Below are 19,831 nucleotides of genomic sequence, written 5' to 3' on the forward strand. Positions count from 1 at the left end.
CCTAGGAAGGCAGCGAGGGGAGCAGCTCCTGCGGGCTTGCAGAGCCTTGGATTGCCAAGCACAGGGAGAGAGATGAGTCCCTGACAGCTGCAGATGTGCAGGCTGCACTTGGATCCTACAGGGGAGCGTTTCAGAGATGGGACAGGCAAGAAATCCTCCCCAGCCTCTCTCCATGCTGACTGTGCCTGTGTAAAGTCCAAGTGCACTTCCTCCTCGGAGTGTGCAACTTGGAGAAAGCAGCCAGGAGATGCCACCACCAAAGCTCACCTTTGCTGTTGTGCTTCGTTTTGTGGATGATTTTAAAATTATTATTTTATTTATTTGTTTCCTGGGCCATACTGTTTGGGGGGCTGTTCCTTGGGAAGGCTCAGAGCATGCCTTACCCATGCAGAAATATCTCTGCTGACTTGCAGAGCACCTTTCACAGCAAACCTCTCCTGGCTGGTTTCATGGTCATTTGGGTCAAGGCTGAATATAGAGGTAAAGGATGGAGGAGACACAGGAGGAAGCTGAGGGAAGAGTGTGCCCAAGGCATGCCAGGCCCTGGCAGGGGGTCTCGGGAAGGGAAGATCAGGGTCTCATGATGACAAGTGTTATTCCTGTGCTGCGAGGTCAGGGTGGCTGAAAAAACTCCATGTGGATGCATCCATCACGATGACTCCTGTTCTTCCTTCCCACTCCTGTTTGCAAGCTGTGGGGTGCCACCCTGCCAGCCACACTGCTATTTCTGCTCCTCACAGGGTCAGCTGAAACATGCTGAAAAAGGGGCAAAAGGATAACAAAAAAAAAACCCTGAAGCAAGGTACTGTCAAACTGGGACACGTTAAGATGTGTGGGTGGGTGTCTCAGGTCTTTCTACACTGCTTTCTAGCTCTGCAACAGACCCAACAGTTTAATTAAGGATGATGCCTCTTTAGAATTAAAAAATAGTCTTGCACTGGATTAAGACCTACCCTCCCACCCCACTGCCTCCAGCTGTCCTGGTACAAAGGCAATGTCAGGTTCAAGTCTGAAAATGGAGCCCAGGACAGGCAGTTACACCTGGGCTGGGCTCCTTCAACATATTTAGAAAGCTTTGGGTCCTCCCACTCCATCAGCACTGGTAATAAAGATTGTGAAGCTGTTGGGTAACATAATCAGCTTCACAGCTTTACTTAAATGGTGATTTTGCTGACAATTAATGTGCAAAACCTGAATGTTTGGTTTATTTGTGTGGTCTTCATTCTGGATTTGGCACCTAGGAGAAGGAGGATAAGAAGTATAAGAAAGTGCTGTGTATGTCACTGCACTTGGTTGCATGACCTGCATTTTTCTGCCTGGGATCAGCTGCTGTTTAATCAGAATCACAAAATGATGTTTAATTAGGTCACAAATGGCAGTGAACTGGCATTTCTTCTGTGTATAAAAAGCCTTGAGTAGCCTGGATAAATCCTATGAGGTAGACTTTGCCATGCCCTATCTGTCCTGAGAAACTGCCTTTACCTTGGGACAGGGCAGACTTGAACATTACTGCCCAACTAATTTCTGGTTCTGTGCAAATTATTTGTGTCAGCAGCTGCTACCTGCAATGAGATATCCCAACAAGAAACTGTAGGCAGAGGAATACATCCAGGCTGGCAGAACCCTTCTTTGACCTAGGACTGCTAGCAGGAATTAGAGAGGCACTTTTTCCTCCTAGCATTTTCATTAAAAGTTATGTTCAGTTGGGATGGTGTTAGCACAGACAGGTGGGACCTGCTCTGGCCATGAAGGCACAAGAAGTCACTGAAAGCAAAGGTCTGCTGAGGTCCTTTGGTGTCTGTGAACTGAAGAAAGTGTGTGTGTTCCTAAAGCAGGAGCTGCCCAAGTGAGAGCCATCTTTAACGTGTTCTTGCTCTGCTGGTGGACAAGCCTAAAGCAGCCCCAGTTAATAGGTCCCTCCTGGCTGTCCACAGATGCTATTTCATTGAAGAAAACCAGCAGCTGGCACTGAAAGCTGTGCAAAGAGTGGCCTGCCAGGCATTTGAAACAGCAGTGAGGCAGGCTAGACATGTTTGAGCAATAGTAGGGGACAGGTCATGTAATTTTGCCACAGCAATCTATTTCCATTTGGTTCTGCCTGCTGGGCCCAAGGCAAAGCGTAACTCGCCCCCGGAACAGTTGCCCAAAGCACAGAACTAGTGAAGCCAAAAAAGGATCATGCTCCTTTTCTTTAGTTCTTAAAACAAAATACTGTATAATGCCAATAAACTGTGGAAATCATTTAAGTGACAAGTGACTGTCAGACACAAAAGATCAGAGGAAACAGGTCTCTACATGTTGTTGCACAATTTCTGGTAGGAAGTAGCTCTGAGAGCCTGCCCCACTGAGGAACTGGGCATTATCTTGGGACATGTATGAAAATTTTGGTCATCTCATGGTTCTACATTTATTTTTGAAGTAGGTCCATGAGGCAGCTGCTAATACAAGTGAGATGCGTGTTTTTAAACAAATAAGAGAATTTAGGTTAAATATTAACTTTTGGTCGTTTCAACTTTGATAGCTTTGGCCTTCAGGCTGATCATTTAATGAGCTCCTTTCTGTTGCTACAGCAACTGCAGCCCTGGAAGACCTTGATGTTCAAGTCAAAAAAAAAAAAAAAAAAAACCAACGCCAAAAACCTAACTAAAGCTTGTTCTGAAATTTGCTTAGGCTTCTATTGATAAGTGTCTGTGCTCAGAGTCAATTGTTCAGACAAACAAGGCTTGGAAGTGTACCACAGGGTTTAATGCAATCCTTGCGCAACCCATTCCAAGCCATGGGCTCTTGTGTGCTGTTAAAAAAAAAAACCAACACAACAAACCAACAAACCTTAAATTTTGTGCCCTCTTCTGACACGCACTGAGCTATTCAGTGATGTTGTTTAAGAGAGCAAGCAGGCTGGTTTGCTCTCCTTGCAGAGTTATCTCTGTACGCTGTAGCTGTGCCCTCGGTGGCACGGGCTGGTCCTGCGAGGACAGGGCTCCTCTGTGCCCCTCTCAGCACGTGCTGAACGTGGCACACAGCTCCATGCCAGATCTCAGCTGCTTCTTCTCCATCCCTTTCACATACAGCTTCTGGCTAGAAGGTCCTTTCTTCTTGGACTTCTCCCAGACTTAAAATATTCCAATTTCCCCCGAATGTTGGTTCTATTTTACAAACTCATTTTGTGATGACTTCTAAGCAGGTGTAAATCAGTATCACCTTCTTGAATTCACAGCAAGTATGCCACTAAATACCAAATGAGGTTTTGGCCACTTGTTTTTGCAGCAGTAGAAACTGACTCAGTTCTGTTTACTTCTCTGAATGTTTGTCTTAACAGTGTTTGAATTCTCTGTTTTTCAAGGTAATTTTTTCTTTGTCTGAGCAATTGCATCTCCATCCCTGATACAGGCAGAGGTCTAGAATGAGACTGTGAGCACTACACACGTTTTTCTTTCTAGGTAGAATGTTCCCACTCTTTCTTAGAGAGGTATAAATATTTTAATGAAATGTGGAGCTGCAAATGTACAGCTGAGTGTTCATTGAAGCTCATGGCAGAGCTGCTGCTGTCTTGAGTGTGCAGCCCCAAGGGCATCTTGTTCGAGTTGTGTTTCACAATCATTTCTAAATGTAAAGCTTTATGGCCCAATTTAAAGTACAGCTGGGAGGAAACGCTTTTTCCTATCCCGAAGAACACTTGAAACCTTTAAAAAATAGTCCTGCTCCGTGCTGAGATGGACTGACAGCTCCCAGACTGGAGAGGAGAAGCAGCCCATTATAACTAGTTAAAGCCCCAGTAATTTGGATTCGCTTGGAGAAGCTGAGAGGTGTTTAAATCCACAGTCTGAACCCGACTCAGCCTGCTGCCTCAGGGTGGATGGCCTGGCCAAGAGCACTTTGCTACTTCATGTTTTCTCTTCCAGCTCTGGTTCTGAAAAGTACATTGTGGACCTGAGATAACAACAGCATTTTCACTGAGCTGTCACTGTGAAAGCTATTCCCAGGAACTGTTTCAATTTTAGCGAGTCTGCATTTTCTGTCAAAATAACATTTTGTCAAAAACCTCCAGACTGTTTCTCATCCAAAGCCTGCTGAAGTCAATGAAAAACATACTTCTTCAAGAGAATTTAATTACTATTAAGAGTACCAGAATGAAAGCATAACCACATTAGAAATTTGCCCTCTTGGTGGAGGTTTATATTGATTTTTTGTTTTTCTGGACTACTGAAAATTAGGAGTGGGGCTACTGGATAATGATCTGGACTTCCCCTCTGAAAAATGGTGTATGAGGCTAGTCCATCCATGCCTGCTAGAAAACATGTGTTTCTCTGACTGCTGCAGCAGTCTAGCAAGGGGCAGGCTGTCATAATGGACAGACATGACCACAAAGCGACATCCTGGTCAGATGTGTGTTAATAAAAATTCATCCCATACTTTTTTTTTTTTTTTTTTTTTTTTTTTAAGCAAAACAAACCCTCAAACAGGAGCACAGCCCTTTCCTCCTCACTTGAAGCTTTTGGCTGATAGAGCCAAAAGATTTTAAAGATGATTGAAATAAATTCAAGAGGCAACAGTTTCAACACCATGGGTTTGTTTTTTTTTTTTTTTTAAAGAGTGTATAGTTAAGAATGCATGACAATAAAAGACACATGAAATCACCTCTCCACCTAACTCCTTCCAGAGAATGCATGTGTGTGCTCACACAAATATCTTGGTGAGTTATTAGCCTGGAAGTCACTCAAGCCTTAGAACGATCCAATTCTCTTGAAAAGAAGAAGAAAGTAAAGCTGCCAACTTCATGCTTCAAGTGGAACAATAATTCTGAACTAAGAGAACAGCTTCCAAGTCTTCAGATGGCAAATTATTTATCTGCTGACACAGAACAATGCACACTTTGTAGTTGATGTATGAGGTTCCCTATGTGCACTGCATTAGAAAGGAAGGGGGTGTGGAGTTATACAATTATACTTTTTTATTAATGGGGAAACACCCGCTCCCTCAACAGCTTTAAAATCTATAATTAGCCACAAGGGAATCCAAATGCCTTTGGCAGCCCCTTTTGAGGTGTTTGACTATATTGCTGCTCTGACCAAAGGATGCTGCTGGCAGAAGTTTTCAGAGTCAAAGCTCTGGGATTATCTGCCAGTCCCCAGGACAGCTTTGGCAGAGTGTCCCAAAGGACCCCAATCAGTGCAGTCCAGTTGCATTTAATTTTTTCCAATTTTGTCCCTTTTGTGTTCTCTTATTTCTTTAGCTTTTTATTTTGACTGTAAGTCTTTAATTTGGGGAATCTTGTCTCCAAGACTGTCTGTGAAACACCTTTTTACCACTGTGCTGCTGGAAGCATGGCAGAAACATGGTTTGTTTCTCAACAGGGAAGAGCCATTTTTGAAAGCCAGTCTTTGTTTTAGGATTGCCAAACCTTGGCCCTGAAGCTGAGGTAACAAGCCAGGGCTCTGCCTAAAGGCAACTGCTTTTGGGCTTTCATTGCCTGAAGCCCTCTCTGAGCTGAACTGGGCTCATTTCACCCAGGAACTGTCTGAGCTATCATGACTTTGCAATGTCACCATCATAAAATAAAAGTTATATAGTTAGCACTGGTTATTTAGAGCCAAAATGTTTGATTCATCTTTGAATTGCTTTAACCTTTGTTAAAGGTAAGGTTTTCCTGTGGACTGCTTGCATCCTTGTCTATGGTCAGAAAGTGAGTATTGCTGTCTGCAGCATCCTCAGAGCAGGCAGGATGCTGCTGCATGAATTGCCAGTGGCCAGCCCTAATACCATCCTTCCATAAAAAGCACCCACTGTGCAGGCTCCTCCGTGGTTTGCAATGCCAGGGTATGAGCCTTCAGAAGTCCTTTGGAGATGTTTAGCAGTGTAAAACAAAATTACCTCCTGATGGGATTGGGTTCACCAACCCAACTGATGGATGTCCTGTCTGGTCATCCCAGTGGTGACATTACCTGCCCCTGTGCTGGCTTTGGCCCTGGAGGGACCCAGAGTGGCAAGCCCTGGGGTCAGGGCCAGGGCACCTTGTGCTGCTGATGTCTGTCACGGAGATCAATACGGGACTTCTGCACCTTTCATTGGAACAATCCTCACGTGCATTTACCATGTGAAAAAAACCCAAGCTCCCATCCAGGGCAGCATGTGTGTCCTGCCAGGCGGCTTGCACGGAGTGGTTCCTGTCTGGATGCATTGCCTCTGCTCCTGGAAACTATGGCTTTTCTGTTAATCCCTCACATTGGAAGAGCAGCATGCAAAGACACCCCACAGAGCATGGGGGAATGGAAGGAAGATTGAGGCTGTAGACCCCATCTCATTTTCAAGTGTGAATTACCTCAATGTATCCATTTCCACAGAACAAAGTGAGGTGTTCTTTAACCAAAATCCTGTGGGCAGGAGGAAGCCACTGTCAGCTCTTGCAGTGTCATTCAGAGCAGGAGAAAGCTTTGTGGAGGCACAAAAAAACCATGGTTTGGTGTTGGTAGTTTGTTGGTTTTCCCCCCTCCCTGATCTAATGTTAAGACTGGTTCTCATGAACAGTTTGGGGTTTGCTGGTGCTGAATTGGCAGGGCTTTCTTTCCTTAAACAAGACAGAAGACTAGTTCCAGTTATATTAACCAGGCCAAATGTCAATGAAGTGGATTAAATCCATTCCCTTGAGCTCAGCTCCCTTGGCTATTCTTTTGCTCAGCTCTCTTAGCTGTTCTTTTGTATTGATTATGATTACTGCTGAATTACCTTTTTTCTCATAAAGGTATTAAAACCCACAATTTTCCCTTCCAGCAAAGGGAAGAGACACAGATTTTAAATGTTACAGTTTTCTGTATTTAGTCAACCAGCTTGATGCAGTAAAAGAGCTTACATCTATGCATTTTCAGAGCCTTTGCTTCCTTGCTTCAGCACTATAAACACCTGCAAAGCCCTTGGCAAATATCTAATCAGCACTTTGAATGTGACTGAATGGCAGGACCATTCCCAGACTTTATCACCTTCAGTGGCCTGGCCAGGGATTACCAAAGTTGCTCTTTGCCTTCACTTTCTTTGAGTTTACACAATATTGCTGTTAAGCACATTGCAGAACAGCCTGGTGACTGATGAAATACCTTGCAGAGATGACAGGACACTGCGTAGATCTTCACGCTGCACTCTCCCAGGAGAGAAGTGCACATTGCAAAGGGCCAAGGTTTGTCAGAAAACTGCAGAATTTTTGACTGACATATTCCTGCTACAAAAGATGTTGTGGTCTGATATGTTGAACAAGAAAAACTCTGACCTTGGACTGAATTCAGCTTTGCATTCAGAATGGTTTTTCATTTAAACCTTAAAGTTTTTATCTTGAGAGCTTTGCATCCTGTACAACTGGGATCCCAGCACAGCAGAGGCATTCTGTGGTTCATGCTCAGAGTAACAATCAGAGCACTAAGCCCAAGACAGGAGTGGAGGGCATTTGGTTTGCTGGCACCATGGAAGACCTCCTGTCCCTGTAGAGCTCTGTACAGATAGGGCTTGTTTTGTCAAAATGGAGGTTTTGGCACACACCCATGCCTGTGCTGTGCTGGTAGGACCAGCTCTGCTGCAGGCTCTTAGCAGGAGCAGAGTATGCAGGAGCTCAGCTCAACACTGGCTCCGTGGCATTCTGGATCGTACTGCCTCTTGCCCCCTGCCTCACCTGGGCCCTTTTGAACGTGCTAAGGTGAGGAAAGCAGCATTTTGCCTCCTTGGAGAGATGTGTTTTGGGGACTAAGAAGGGCAATTCCTCAGGAGCAGGACTCTGTACAAATGGCTGAGGTGCTTTTCTGCTTGTGTGCCAACCTTGTCCAGCTGGTGACATTTCCACACACGGAAAGTGGGCACAGAAGTAGCTGAACCTGATATTGTGTTTGTTCTACCATTGCTGCAGGTCACTGTTTTATAAACACTTCAGCTCTATGAGAAGGGGTTTATTCTCCCAGCTGCAGGTTACTGCATGTTGTAAGATGATCAAGCAGGAGCTTTGCCCTCAGTAAAAGAAAGACCAGGTTACCTAGTTTGGCCAGGTGCTTGTTTCAGTCATTTTTAAAGAGATATTCTGTATTGCACTTATTTAAAATATTTAAAATATGGCTAAATTGTTGGCAACAAAGCAGTTCAGTGCTTGCTGCATATATAAAATAGCACAGGTAATTCTATGATGTGCACCTTAAGCTGCCATATTTTATATTCAAGTGGTATGAACATGTAGGTACCAACTCCTAAGAAGTGAGAGACTCTGAAAGGGAAAGATTTTCTCCTTGTCTTGCATTCTTTCCTTCATTGCTTCCCTTTTCACTAATCTCAGTCACTCCCTGATGTCTTTGCTGCCAGCTTCCTCTGTGCCAAAAAGTAGGGATGCAGAGGGAGCAATGCAGCCCTGTGGCCACCAAAGCAGTGACTGCACCTGTCAGCATGGCTCTGCTGGGAGCAGCATGTGGCTCTCAGCAGACCTGGGACCTCTTCCAGGAGCCATGTGGTATTAAGTGGAGCTGTTGTAGGTACTGTGGCAATGCCAGGCATTGACAGATCCTGAAAATCCGATTCTGAACTTGGATCTGGTAGGAATCTGACTCCCAACCAGCACATGTGTCCAATGCCCTGAGTTTTGAAAATCTCAGCCTCTAACTCTCCTTGGTGTGTGTGTCTGTTGTCCCAAGTGAGGCAGTGCCCTGGGACAGCTGACAGGGTTCACTGAACTGGAAACTTGACCCTCAGTAACTCTTTTTTGGACCCTGCAACTGCTTAGCAAGTCTTCCATTTTAACCAGTGCACTCATGTGGCACAGTTTTAATCCTTCATTGCTTCTGGAGAACGGTCATTTAAAATGAAATCCTGGCCCCAGAGGAGTCGGTGGGAATTATGAGCTGCCTTCAGCCAGGCTCCAGCTCTGCCATCCCCGCAAGGGCACCGTGCGAGCAGAGGGGCGTGTGGCAAGCACATTTCTCTCCCTCTCAGGATTTTTCATAGAGAGAGAAATGAAAGAGAAAATAATTTCTATTTCTGCTCCTTGTTTTTCCTATGTGGAATGTGTTTGGAGAATTGTTTACCTGAAGTGAGTGCTTGATTGGATTCTGGTGAGGATTGTTTGAGCCTGATGGCCAATCCAACCCACCTGGGGCTGGACTCTGGAGAGAGGGTCATGAGTTGTGTTAGAGTCAGACATTGTCATTTCTTCCCATTGGGTTCGCCTGCATTTACAATAGGGGCGAGCGCGCGGGGCCGTGCAGCAGAAAGGGGGGGTCAGCAGGAGGAAGTCAGGGCTCTGAACTGTGCCTGAAGCTGCTGCTGCTGCCAAGGGCCTCCTGCCAAGGAGGGGAATATGCCCTTTCCATGCCCCATGCACACAGTCTCTCCTTGCTCAGCGTCAAGGCCACAACGTACTGAGCGCTGCTGTGAGAAAGCAAAATAGGCAAGTAAACAGCAGCTGCCTTTAGCTCCAAACACGTCTCGGTTGGTTGCTCCTGTTTTCTTGTCAGGGGAGTGGTTCAGCTAAGGGAAAGGTGATTGAACCATTACCAGAGGGGAAAAACACCTATTAAAATTGAAATAATTCCAAATACTGGAAGTGGCTCCTTTATGTGAGCATACCTGTTCGATTTGGCCACTGACCAGTCCTCAGCAATCCTTTTTTTTCTCTGCTGTTGACAAACCCATGTTCAAGAGCTGTAGGGTGATTCCTGACCTGAAGGGAAGCAGATCTAGAGAAGTGTCCTTGTCTATACTGGCACACAGGTGAGTTGGGACAAACAGTAACAGTGATAAGGTGTTTGAACCAGCTGCAAGGATCTGGAGGCTGTGAACACTGAAGGATGTTAGAAAGGAAGGGAATGGGATGCTAAAACTGAGCAATGGAGACTGTAGATCTAAATGTCAGGGTATATTTCCTAATAGCGATTTCTGTCAAATTGTTGGATAATCCCAAAGGGAAGTGGTGGAAATCTTGTACATGAAGATGTTTCTCAATTTGGGTTTTGATGAAGGCAGCAGAAAATACATACTTACATAAAAACTCAGTTGAACTAGATAATCTCAGAGTATTTTCCCATTTCTAAAGTGTGATTTATACTATAAACACTGCCAGACCCTGCAAACTAATCTGTTATACTAAAAGTGACTCAAACACGACTGCTTATATTTTTATACCCCTCATGATGTTAAACATTTGGTTTGCCAGGATGAGTGGGAGTATCCAGGACACACTTTACTGTGAATGGATTTCATGAACTATAATTACTAGGCAATAAATCCATATAAATGGGAAATGTCTCAGGCCTTGTGCTGGATAGTAGGAAAGGACAGGACCTGATTGTTTTGGGGATCACATTTTTGTGTGAACTTGGAAGGAATTAAAACAAAAATGCTGCTTTTGAAGGGCCAGATAGGGCAGGAGCCACAGATGTGTTCTTTACATTAACAGTAAAAAATGTATTTGCACAGCTATTTCTTGGATGGGAGCTCACACAGAGACAGCTGGTTTTAATTAGGCAAACAGATGCAATAGCTGTGCAATTACAACTTGATCATGAGCCCATGGAAGGCGAGGGGATCTTTAGCAGTCTGTACTTAAACTGCTGGTGTTGGACAGGATTAGACCTGCAGATGAGAAACCCTGCACTCGCCACAGCAGTCCTAGGAAGCTGCTGAGAGTAGGATTCTTTTCCATGGCAGACTCCATTTGTGCACCAGCATTCCTAGTTCTGATTTGGTGGTGGGCACAGATCTTGGGGAACGACCAACTCATTTGCTCTGCTGTCATTTCTTCCTGTTTTCAATGTGATAAAGGATGGGAGAATATGATTAGTATTCCTGAGCAATTCTCTGGCATCATTTTAGGGGAGAGTGCAGGTATTTCTTGTATGTTGCTATTCATCATTACAGAAATTATTACCAGTGGTAATTATTATAATGCTTAAAAGGAGTTTTGTATTACTACAAATGGAATTAAAAATATTTTCTTGCTAAAAAGGGATAAAAATACGATCTCAAATAAGGATCTATGACTCTGTGACTGTTTGAGGCACAGATCCCCACAGTACCAGAGAACAACCTGAGCTTATCACACCACTGAAGGCAAAAGTACTTCTAGTTTTAATGGCAACACAAGGGGTTAAGCCCCTACAATCTGAGACTCATTAGTCACTGTCTTTAAGTATTATCTTCCTCTCCCTGTTTTTTACAGAAGATGTGCAGGATATCAATTGGTGAGCATATATATGTGCATATCTGTGTGCATGTATCTGTGTGAGAGCATGCACATATACTTACAATTACTTTCCAAAGAAGTGATTATCAGCTCCCAGCAGTCCAAACTCTGCATTATCTTATTGTCATCAGCCATTGGGCTGTAGTAGAACAGCAACCTAGCACTGCTGACAAGGACAAATACAAACTCAGCAGAGGAAAGACAGGCACTTGTTCATTCAAGCAATTGTGGAAAACCTCAGCTTTACCTGCCTGTCACGAAAAGCTCCTGCAGGGGGTTCCTGTCCCCCCTGCCACATCCTCAGGTGCAGAACAGTGCAGAGCCTGTTCACTTTGTCCAGCAGAATTGAGAGGAAAATCTCCTGAGTCAGAGTCCAGCCCTCAGGCTCTGGGTCTGACCCTGAAAATAGCAGCTCTGGTCCATGTGAGGCTGGGTCTTTTTGCCTCCTCACTCTGTTTAACATCACTGACAGCTCTGTGTAGGAGGGATGTTTCTGGCATGTACAAGAGTGCTCATGAAGCTCTGCTCTGCTGATTAAAACACGTGCAAAACAAACTGTGTCAGATCTTGCCCTTCCCTTCCTTGGGGAAGTCTGCCCAGCCAGCTGAGACCCTCTGTGAGCCTGTACTAGAGAGAAGAGAGCTGAAAAGCCACTTTATGAAAGATGGACTCTAACTGCTCCTCCTCCAACATGAGTGTGCCTAGGTGTCTGTCCCAAAGCTCTCTAATCTGGCAGTGTCTGGCTTGGTTTCTCTGTGTCTTTGTGATGCTGCTGGAGGAAAACCTACAGGCTTCTGCCCTCAGGCTGGGCAGGGAGCCTGCCATCTGGTTGTGAAAATTACAGCTGCATCCCAGGTTGGCCAGGTTCCCTCCTTCCCCCAGCTGGACCTGACTCTGGCGGGCAATGCTGCTCACATCTGGCTTGCAGGTGTCCCTTTTTCCTCCTCCTTCTCCTACCCCTTCTAGCCCAGATCCCCAAATCCCTCCCTGTGTGTTAGAGAAGGGAATGTGGGGGTGTCCCAGGCCTTTCCTCCAGAGATGGCTGGCTGTTGTTTTGACAGCCTTGCTCACTCTAGTCTTGTCCCCTTCTGCACCCCCAGCTCCACTTCTGCCATGACCAAGACACAACAGTCTCCTTTTCCTTCTTACTCCTGTTTGAAACTTTCCCCTGAACACAAGCTCTTCCTCCGTGGGTGTCCTCACAAATTGCATTTGACATGCTGCTCTGGGCAAGGAGAAGGTACCTGGGGAAAGGAGCTGGTTTCACATGCAGCAATCACCAGACTCCACATTTGCTTAATTCTCTGCCACAAGATGTTGGGTAGATCCTCAACCTTCATTCCTACCTTTGTGACGGGAATAATTTGCAGTCCACTTCAAATTAGAATGGGAATCCCTTAATTCCTTCCAGGATTCCACCCTTGCTATCCAAACATCCAAAGTTTGAGCTCCATTAGAGATCCTAGACCAACTTTTATGTCGTATTGCTTGAATACTGAATTTCTTTCTTTGGCTAGTTGCTATTTCATTGCAACTCCTGCTATGACTTTCCCAACACTGTCCTTTTTGTCAGTCTATGTATTTTTCTGGTTAGAACTGTCGATCTCTGGATAAGCAGTATCAAGTATTGCTCTGAATATTGAGCAATTACATGACAGAAAGCTCTTCCACAAAGCCAATGAAATGGTCCCTGGTGCACATACAGATATCAACACTGCTTTGGTGCTCTGTTCCTTTTTGCTTTGTTAACCCTGGCCCTGTGGGCATTGAGCAATGATCCAGATTGTATCTGTGCTGCACGTACAGTGCATTCTGCTGGCCACTTCTAACCAGCAAGGCAACACAGCACATTTCTGACGCTGAGTACGTTACTTGCAAACACATTTTCATCAATAACACAAATTATCTTACGCTTGAAAACATCCATGGTGCATACATGACTTTTCAGCCAAGAAACAGGCATGCTCACACTAACCTCAGTATGGACAATTCGCTTCTCTAAGCAGCTCTGCAGTGTCCTGCATCCTCTCTAGCAACTTTTATCTGCAATTAGTTTTTTAATGCTTCTTTCAAATGAACTCTAGGGGATTTGTGGTTTCTTTTTGTGAAAATAAACAAGATGTTTTCTTGAGAAGGATTAAGAGAATGGTTGGAAAAAGAGCTGTCTGATGGGGAAGGGCTCACACTCTTGTGCAGAAAAGATGTTTTCAGTCTCGTGCAATGGGCTTTATTTTTACTTCTGATGGCATCTTTGGGGCTTTGTTGGCTACATGACAGCAACAGATGAACAGTGTGTTACTCATCAAAAGCTACCTGGCACGACTAGCTAAAAAAAGAATAGAGCAGTGAACAAATACAGCAGAGAGGGAAGTGATGACAGCAGACACATTTCAAATAAGATCATCTTTGTCTCAATGGTGTTTTGATGAAGAAAGATTAAATGATGTGCTGGAATGAGTGCAGTATGACTAATGAGAGGATTCACAGTTATAAGTGATAGGAGAGAAAAATATCAGAAAGGACATAAAGCATCAGGCATCCACACACTGGAGGATTGTTGAGAAAAAAATTTGCTGATTGGCCAAAGATATTGCTGTTGGCTGTTTTTTGTTTTTTTTTTTTTATCTTCCTTTGAGATGTTTTAGCCCATTAGAAAAATCTCCAGAGGATCCAGAGATGAAAATCTGTGACCAGAATTTTTTTGCAGCAGCTACAGGCTATGACTGCATGACCAAAATAAACTGGGGATGATTTCAGGCTTGTCCCAGTAAGAGCCCAGCTGCCCACTATGACACTGCAGAGGGTGGAAAGCATCTTCCCATGTTTCCAAGGAAGCACACTGACATTTGTCCAAGGGGGGCAGTTTGCAGGATGGCAGTCACAGGGAGTTGTTTGTGTAGCTGTACTTGGACGGGAGGGAACAACAGGAATGTCATAACCTCTCTGGTTTTCTGGGGAGATGAATTTTTCAATTATGTGATTACTATTAACATTGTATTTCAACTCTAAGCATATTTCCTCATGAATTTGCCACTATTTATTAGGCCTCTTAAGATAGATATAAATTGTATTAGTGACATTTATAATTAGCTCTATTTTTACAGAAAGTAAAACTGCAGCAGAGAAATGGCCTGGCAGGTGCTTTGCTCAGGGCTAGAACAAAATGAGTCCCCAGCAGCTGTCTAAGCAAGAAGCTTTATTGCCAGAGTCCTTGAGATGGTGGAGGCTTTTTCTTTCCAGTAGTTTCAGATTTACATCTCTCCACTATTTTGCTCTTGGTGTTTCCTTGGCTAAAGCAGAAAATCACAATGGAGAGGACTGAGAAAAGATTCTGGATGGCTGCTCCACAAGCAGTATAAGCAGTTTTGTTACACAAAGCTGCTCAGATAAATACTCTGAGGTCATTGCCCACCCTGACCAGAAGAGCTCAGCCCATTTCAGTTGGATATGGCAGCACTGGCCATGGGCTCTCTCCTTACTCTGTGCAGGACAGGCACAATTATCCTGGCATTGCAAGGCCTTGGAGAGCCCACAGCAGAAGGAAGATGGAGACAGCACCTGGCAGCTCAAACCAAGCCCTAACACCAATCCTGAAGTGACCACACACAAAACAAACCATCTTTCCTTTCTGGCAGAGATTTTGGTCGCTGATCCTGATGGCATTTGACAAATTTCAAAGGATTCAAATAGCAGGAAAAAATGCTGCAAGAGAGGGAAGAGGTCTCTGCATTTGTCAGTTAAGTTGTTGCATTTCAAGACTTATCCAAAATCTAATGGATCAATGGGAATCCTTCCAATAACATCTGCTGGGATTTTATAAGGCTTTAATAATGGTCTGGATGCTGTGATTGTGAGTGTTCTTCTCACAGTACCTCTCAGAGCTATGCCTCCAAAACAGACTTGAGCAAACTGGGCTCCCCAATCAACATTTTGCAAATGGGAAGAAATTAACTAATTTGGGAAGTCCTTGATAATAAATATTTGTGTCCTACTGTCTGAAAGTTGCCTATTATAAATGGAAGGTGAAGAAGCCATTTTTGACCCTGTTCATGACTGAGTTCCAGATATTTTAGGTTTAAGGCTAGTTTTTTGATAAGGGGTAAATATTTAATATTAGGAATAAAATTGTCTTAGAAATAAGGAGCTCCTAATAGTTAATGTGAATGTTTGGCACAGGACTGCAAACTGCATCTGACTTGGAGGAGAAAGAACATGCTCTAGTGTAAAGCTTCAACTTCTCCTGCAATTCTCATTTTCCCTTGAGGTGTACCAGTTCAGCTGCTACCCTAATTCCTCGAGTTTCTTTTTTCTCCTTGTGCATTTTGAGGAATCTGTGCCCTCCATTTTTTAACCACACTGCTTATTTGCTGAAAAAAATTCTGTTTGCCCACCCCATGTCTCTTCTCCTGCAGCCACAGATACATTCCTTAAATACCAGGCAGGGTTTTAGTAACCAACTAGTCAAGAGAGACTGATATTGAGTGGTAGCTTGTGTGTGCTCATATACCTGCTTGCACCCACAAACAAGGCCCTGCAATCTCGGCCTTATGTCAGAAAACACCTGGGTTTTAAAGCACAGAGCTGCAGACACAAAGCTGTGGTCGGGACTGGGCTGAAAGAGCAGTGCCTGTCCTGGAGAATGTCACTTTGTTTATGACTGATTCTCTGTGTTTCCAGTGATGTGTGAGAAAAAATGGTAGCATGTACTTTGTAGGAGTGTGTGTATATGTGTGTGTACACTCAGAGACAGGCACATTTATAAACAAACCACAGAACACATTGCAATGCTTGAAAACGCTCCAGTGTGTCTATGGACATCTTGTTCTCTCCTTCTGTCCTTGAGGTATCAGGTTTCCTTGTTTACAGTCTGCCTCATTCAGGATCTGGAATTCCTGAAGAGCAGCAAAACCCTATCATGTGACTGAGGACTGACTTCCAGGAAAAGCGGAAGGGGTTCTAGGAAAGGTCAGTTCTCACCTTTTCAGTTGTTCTCTTCAAGAATACAGGATGAAAGAGATGAAGTCAACATTAAGTCCCTGATCCTTTGTCTCTCTGTTGAGCCTGGAATGACATCTAAAGGAAAATCCAGTGCTTGATGCAGAGATGTTTCTCCCCCTCTTTAAAGGTTTACTGACATGGGGCATTTCACACAGGAGGGGGATTTCTGTCTCTGGGATGTCAGTCCTCCCAATGGCTTCCTTATCTTCTGAAGTGTTGTTTTAGCATGTGCTATCACAAGTGGTCATGACCCTGCATGTGACACAAACAAGAACATGGGACAGATCCAGGCTACATGTAGGGAGAACTACATTAACGTAGTAACAAAGAGCAAATAAAGAGGAAACTGCAAACAAAACCAACAGCCCCAAGGTCACATTTTCCAAAAGCATCAATGAGAGCATTCCTAAGTCCTGAGCTTGTCTTGTTGGGCAAGAGCAGGTCTAGTGAACATTGATTATGTAGGGTTATCTAGATGAATGGCATCTGGGTCTCTGGCCTGGGCTACAGCTTTGAGGACCCTGCACAATAACGGGGCTGTAGGGCCTCTCCTGGCTGTGCCCCACAGGTCCCACGACATGAGAATCCTTCTCTTTGTGGTGGGACACGCCTGACCCACTGCAGCGTGTCAGAGTTTGTCCTGGGTGAAGCCTTGGGCCGTGGGTCTCTGTGCTAGCAGGAGGCTGATGTGCTGCCAGGCTGCAAGTCCATGGCAGTCTGAATCAAGAGATCTGACTTTTTTTTTTTGCCCGAGATCTCATGTTGTCTGCTATCGGTTTGGATCCAAGCTGGTGGATCAATGAAAGTTATGACACTGTACAGATTTGTTTTTCAGTGGCATTGATGAACCAGTGTTGCAAGATCCTCAGCTCAGACTCAGAGTCTGGCTGACGGATGGTTGTGAAACTTCCAAAGGCGACAAGGGGGAAAAAAGCAAAAAGGCAAAAAACCACTCTCCCCTGTGTTGCAACTCGAACTGCAATCAGAGGCAAACAATAATTGCCTCTTTGGACACTCAGATTCATTTGAGTTGGGTCCACAGAAAGTAATTTCTATATATATCAGCTAGATGTCTGACCTGAGGGTTAAACCAAAAAATATGCTTGCAGAAAAGTTGTGAATGCCAAATTCTGGCATGACAGTCCAAGTTCTGCCTTTGACTAATATAGATTGTCTCAAAATTGTGAGCATGTTGAGCAATTGTTCAGGGGAATGAGAAGATCTTCCCCATTCTGAAGAACCTCTATAAGATAAAACACCATCAATAAGAACCAGAAATGGAAATACTTGGTTAAAGAACAACACTGTAATAAGATTTTTTTTTTTTTTTTACTGTGAAATAGATCCTGAGACTGCTCTGGTGCTTCAAAGCATTCTTCCTCATCTTCTTGGGCAGCTTTTATTTTAGTTGCTCTGTGCCATTGATAAATGAGAGCACTCAGCTATTTGCTTTGACTCAAAGCATGGGCTACTGACTGAAACACAAAGGTACAGTGTCTGATTAGGTCTGATTCCCACCCTGAAGCATCTCTGGCATTAATGTCACTTCAACACCTGAACATGACACAAAATCAGAAACGTTCTAAGGAGTATTCTGAGACGTTGATTGATTATGGCAGAGCAGAGGCTTCCCCAGTCCTGGGCTGTGAAGGGATGAACAGTCAGGGGACATTCAGGCAGTCCCTACCTCAACACACCTGTCAAAAGCTGAGGAGGACTTCCACTAAACACTCAAAATTCAGAGAAGGAGGCCAAAAGAGAAGAATCAACACAATTTGCACCTGGGAGTTGAGGAAACAACAGAAAATGTCTCAGAAATTCTGCTCCATCTCTTTCTCCTTTGAAGAATGGATTCACAATGTGAATTCAGGTTCCCAGAAATCCCCCACAATATAGGCCAGAAAAAAATTGTTCTAATCCGCTCCCATCTAAAGTAATTTAATTTCTCTGTACTGTAAAATATCCATAAAAACATTTAAAATTTTTTAGTTCTTTTAACTGTTGGCTACCTGCAGGATCATGTCATGCATATCACTGCTATATGGACATTCTTTCTTAGTGGAATTTTCATTTAATTTATGTGAGATAAATTGCAAGAGGAAATGCTTATTAATGATAGCTACACCCAAGAGAAGCCTCGTGAAGATTTTTTTATTAGGATCATTGTGACAACAACAGGATTGTGCCATGCTGGGATGACCTAATGATCACCACTTTACTCACTGTGGAATTGCCACTGTGGGACAGTGGTGAAATGTGGCACAGAGCAGACTCCTGATTCACCTTCCCTTGCCTCAGTGTGCCTGACCTCAGTGACCTTTCCAAGGAGGAGCTAAGCTGGTCCCTCACCCGAATCTGGAAAATCAGGTGTAAGAGCAGGCCAGAGCCCCCGATACCTTTTCATCCAGTAAATAATGCAGTTGCATATGCAATGTATCAACCACTGAGAGCAGTGCTTAACACCTCAAAAAACTACCAAAAAATTGTAGTTTTCAATTTTTCCTTAAGTGCCTTGGTTATCAGACTTCTGTATTTGTAACTGACGCTACATCGGGCTCTGAATATCAAAACTAAAGCCAAGGGAAAGCGACTCAACACATTCATCAGTGCTAAGCTGGCTGACCCTGCACCAGCTAGGGCAGGAGTCTGATCCCTTTGTACTTCAGATACTGCTTTGAACCATAAAATGAAATGGGGTCACACAGATAGTGAGGTGCAGAGTAAAGGTGTCACAATCTGGCACGTGTCTGCAGGGGAGTCCTCCAGAGGGAGGGTGAAGTGTTAATAGTTCCTTTGAGGTTTTATTACTCCTGTTTTACAAAGAGTGGTCATGTGCTGTTGTTTTGAACTTCTCTCATGTTTTTTCTATTTCCTAGATCTGCCTTTGTGATGGCCACTCCCAGAGCAATCAGCCTGGAGGAAATTCATGTCTGAACTGATGAGGCTCAGTTTTATTCTCATCTTCTCATTGGAAATATGGAAGTTTTTTCCTTTCTGCATTTTCCCCAAGGTGCTCCTAATTAAAGATGGTTAATTCTGGTTGCTCTGGTGTCAGCTCTTCTATGTCATCAGCACATATCCCATTACTTCTAGGATCAAAAAAAAACCAACAACAACAACAACAAAAAAAAAATCTAAACAAAAACAAAAAAAAACCCACATGTGAAATGTGCTAGGTTGACATTCTGTTGCCTCATGTACACAGGTCCTATGTTTAAATTCTGAGCCAGGTGTGATTTCAGTGAACCAGGAAGTTGTGATAAAACCATAGATAGGGACTATAGAAAAACTCATTTAAGCCAAGAGGAGCTGAGTCTGCAGAACCTGGTGCTGTTGATACCATGGACTAATCCTGGTGCTGGGCTTCCTCTATTCAGTGGGTACAATGTTAGGTCAGTGTTAAGCTACTGAGGAAGTCTTGTGTCCACACAGGATGAGTACACAAGTATTATATGTTCCTACATTTCCCATTTGTGTGCAAAAATGCTTTGGGACTCTCTTCTACTGGTTAAGAGGAGGATTTTGATGAGTTCAGCCTTTTTTCTCTTTCTCCTTCCTTAAAGAATGGTAATGGAATGATGTTTAAACTTCCCATGTCAGCTCTAGAGTCTAGCCTGCACAGAGTGAACAGTG

The 19,831-nt window shown here is 44.0% G+C and overlaps 2 long non-coding RNA genes across 2 annotated transcripts; one reads left to right on the forward strand and one right to left on the reverse strand.

Moving 5' to 3' along the window:
• Positions 1–461: 461 nt before the first annotated feature.
• LOC140684909 (uncharacterized) lies at positions 462–11,586 on the reverse strand. The gene is made up of 3 exons (XR_012057877.1): positions 11,448–11,586; positions 11,263–11,363; positions 462–756 (listed from the first exon to the last, which is right to left on the reverse strand). It is a non-coding gene; the product is annotated as an uncharacterized lncRNA (long non-coding RNA).
• LOC140684908 (uncharacterized) lies at positions 9,237–19,240 on the forward strand. The gene is made up of 2 exons (XR_012057876.1): positions 9,237–9,729; positions 19,075–19,240. It is a non-coding gene; the product is annotated as an uncharacterized lncRNA (long non-coding RNA).
• The last annotated feature ends 591 nt before the right edge of the window (positions 19,241–19,831 follow it).

The sequence above is a fragment of the Taeniopygia guttata genome, chromosome 12 (genome assembly GCF_048771995.1).
Source record: "Taeniopygia guttata chromosome 12, bTaeGut7.mat, whole genome shotgun sequence".
NCBI classification, from domain to species: Eukaryota; Metazoa; Chordata; class Aves; order Passeriformes; family Estrildidae; genus Taeniopygia; species Taeniopygia guttata.